The following is a 4,210-nucleotide window of genomic DNA, read 5'->3' on the forward strand; positions in this document are numbered from 1 at the left end:
AAGTGCACACTGTGGAGTGTGGAGGTTAACCGTGTCAAACCACAGTCTCTCACTGTTTAACCCTCCCTCTGGTGTTGTCACACATTCTCACACGATATCACAGACTTCCTGAAGACACTCAGACATCCTTTACCCTTATCTTAACCACCACGACTAATAAATGTCATCACTTTACAATAAATGTCCTTATATATTATAATAAATGTGATAACTAGTTAATGCCTAACCCCTAACCTTAACCTGACCATAATTCAAAACTTAACCAGTTCCTCCAACATGAGGTTCTGCCTGCTGGTCCTGACAACGTCAGTGTTTACTGTAACAAATACAAGCACACACACACACACACACACACACAGACTTGTTTTTATATCTTTGTGAGGACACATTGTAGATATAAGGCATTCCCAAGCCCCTTACCCTTAGTGCCTAACCCTAACCCGAACATAGACCCAAAAACCCGAAAGAGGCCTTTAAAGTTGTCAAAAACCAGGTCAAAATGTCCTCACAAAGATATACATACATATACACACACACACACAGACTCAACCCTTACCTTTACCCTAACCCTAAAGTTGTGAGGATCAGCTAAAATGTCCTCCCAACAATGGTTTTGAGCCAAAAACTTGTCTCCCCCCCACCACACACACACACACACACACACACACACACACACACACAAGACAAAATGAGTGCCACTGAACAACAGTGAAACTAATCCGCTTATTTCCAAAACAAAGCACTGAGAACAACATGATGCTGTTGGTTTTGGTTCAAGAATTCAAGGAATTTATTGTCAAACTCATTTTCTTCCCCCTGATCTCGTTTCTGTTTTACATTTCAAACTTGACGCTCATCACAAAATGTCAAACTCTTCCATGACTTGACCTGAGAAAACTCTTAAAGCTAAATGATCCGTATTTCACGTCTGTTATCTCAGTGCATTTTGTGTGGGAGGGACTTAATTATGAAAGTCTGGCCTCCTGATAAAACGCTTCCAAGCATCCACTAATGGAAGCACGGCCCGCCCTCACGTGAGCGCCCTTGTGACAGCCATCCCTCCCTTGCTCCATTGCCTATATCGCTCAAACGTCTGGCTTCAAATAGGCAGTTCATTAAACCCTTAATCCCCTTAGAGAGTTCATGGAACAGGCCGGAGTTTTAAAAGAGTATCCTTTCCTTTCTCCCCGTGCTGCCAGTTCACTTTTTCCCCCGTCTTTCTTTGGAACCCTCCGGCGTTGAGAGACCAGCTGCAGCTTTTCGCCCCGTATTGCCATCGTCCGACCTTTCATCTTGTCTGTTTTTGTTTTTTGGCTGACTCCTGGCCAAAATCTGACCTCTTCTAATTGATGAGCTCTGCTCCCACTCTGAACGTTCTCATGCTCCATGAGCTCCGGGCTCTCCTAAGTCCATCCCAAGTGAAACAATGCCCTGTGGGGAATGTAATGTAATGTTGTCCATTGTCCGCTGCTTTCTCCGTGCTAATAAAAACACTGCCTTTGGAAAACAGAGGAAATGATAGGAGGAACATGAGTATGTTCTGCTCAGGTTGTTTTATTTTAATATTGGACGACTCCCATTTTCAAGCCTCGGGATTTGACCGTGTTTGCAATCAGAAACTCACAGATGTCAATCATGCTGGTGTCTACTCATATGTGCCATGGTTTACTGTCCATTTCCTTCTATGAGGGAACATCTGTCCATCTTCTCTCGCTTTATCCTCCGTGTGAGGGTCGTGGGGGTCGTGGGGGGAGCAGTGTCAATCTCAGCTGACATAGGGGTATGGGCGCTGGACAGATCGCCAGTCCATCACCGGGCCTCATCGAGACCATCCACTCTCACACCTATGGTCAATCTAGAGTGTCCAGTTTACCTAAGCCCCATATTATATTGCATGTTTTTGGACTGTGGGAGGAACCTGGAGAACCTGGAGATAAAACCCATGCACACACAGGGAGAACATGCAGAAAGGGCCTTGTTCCAACCGGGTCACTAAGGCAAGAGCGCTAACCACTACACCAACCGTGTGGTCCATGTGGGTCAACATATTTTACAGAACATTAGACCATTAACCTGCCAAAATGTTGAGATTTAGGTTCCATTCACAACTCATGGAGTCGCCCTCTTGTGGCTTCACTATTTAAACCAGAATACTAAATCAATATTTGATCCAGCCTATGATTGTTGTAGGTTTACAGGAAACAACAACAACAACAACAACCAAAGTGGTTTCTTATAATTAACAACCCTGCATTGTACTGTGCTCATTTCCCATCGTCGAGCCAGAATTAAACTTTTAAACTGTGTTAAATCCTGGTTCATGCCAGCAAACGCGACATGACAACATGCCCGTGTGTACACTGTCAACAACCGTGCAGCCCGATCACGGCCGTCCATCTGCCACAGCACTGACGCTGAACACATCCATGCAACCATGCAACTAAAAAAACACATCTAGAGAGAGAGAGAGAGAGATTGACAGGAATCCAGAGCAACCAAACGACAATAGAACAGCAATCTGACCTCGCACCTGATCTGCAACCCCCTGCAGGTCTCAGACCCGCCCATTAACATAGGATAAGTGTTGCTCTTCAAAAGTGACACTGACGAACTGTGTTCCTCTGTATTGTCACGCACTCTTCCTATGGCGTGATCAGTCTGTCGAGTGAGTTTGCAGCAAAATAAAATCCCAGTTAAATGTGTGTGTATTCCCCAGACCCAACTGTAAACCAACACCAGCCTCTGTGTGCCACGGGGGACAAGGACCCAGATGCAGTCCTCACTTCCCCCAGACTTCCCTCAGCTCTGAAACCTTCCAGTCTCACACAGCCCACACAACACATATGGAATGTAATTTGCAACTTATCTCCCCGTTTCCTGTTTTCTCCCCCCCCTCCCCTCCCCTCCTCACCAGAACCGACCACCATCCTCCCCCGCCACCAAACTGTACAGAAAAAAAAAAAACCTCCTCAGATTTTCTCTCTGCCTCATAACAGCCGGCGTTTAATCGAGGAAAGGTTCATCTGACATAATTACAACATGTCCCCCTCTCGACTTTCCTGAGGTCTTTGTGGTTTGCCGTATTCACCGAATGGCTCCGCAGAGTCCCCTCAAAGCATCCTTTGAAACGGAGCCGCGGGCCGAGGGGATGGGGTGTGTGTGAGTGGGACGCTGTGTTGAGTTCCCGATGTGAGGTCGTGATAACAGCAAATGGACGAGTCTACGCTCCATAGTGGGCCCAGTGCACTGACTGTGTGTGGAAGAGAAAACTCAGAACGTGGGTTAGAAAACAGCAGTGGCACAGTGCCGTAAATAGCTAAATGTCAGCCTCACATCGATGAATATTAATCCACAGCAGCCACGCTGGCCAACTCAACACACACACAGGAGGACATTGGTTGAATATGAGACACAGCACGCTCTCTCGCACCGAGGCCTCGCTGCACTGAGAGGCGGCCGTTGCCATGGCGCCGGGGAGTTGCTATGAAGCCACTATGTCCTGAGCCGTGATAGCGTCTGTGGAGGGAAGACAGTGTGGTCTGTTTAAACTCGGGGGCTCAGATGACCTTTCACAGGTCCTGTCCCAACAAACTGGGGAATTTACCACAGGACAGAGACAAAAAAAAAAGACACTATTCTAAAATAATATGTAGTTTCAGAAGGATTTCACAATCACAAACATACCATATACTGGGGGGGTCAAAGAATAAAATGATCTGGGGGCCAATGAGTGTCCAGTTTGGTCAAGAGGGGGCGACGTAGAGAAAAAAATCAACTGTTCAGTCGCTTAAGATTATATATTCATCGCGATATTTCACAGAATTTCAAAGTAAAAGTGTTTGTTTGGCACGTTTATGATTTAAAAATAAATCTTAATTATTAAATAAATCTAAAATGAAGTCAATAATAATGTTGACAACTGTAACTAAAACATCAAACAAGCTTATATGTATACAGTATTATGCCATCATTATAAACAAATGTCTTATTGTTACTATTATTATTACTAATATCATTATTCTGTGTTTAAGGGGCTGTGACGTGATATTAAGTAGGCCGCATGTGGCCCACGAGCCACCAGTTTGACAACTCTGCCCTATACAGTCACCACCAGCCGCTTTAATAGGTACACCTCAATGCCTCGATGCATTCACGCGCGTAGACATGAGCAAAGTGAACCGCTGATATTCAAACTGAGCATCAAAACTGG

This window comes from Solea solea, chromosome 21 (assembly GCF_958295425.1).
Source record: "Solea solea chromosome 21, fSolSol10.1, whole genome shotgun sequence".
Classification (NCBI taxonomy): domain Eukaryota; kingdom Metazoa; phylum Chordata; class Actinopteri; order Pleuronectiformes; family Soleidae; genus Solea; species Solea solea.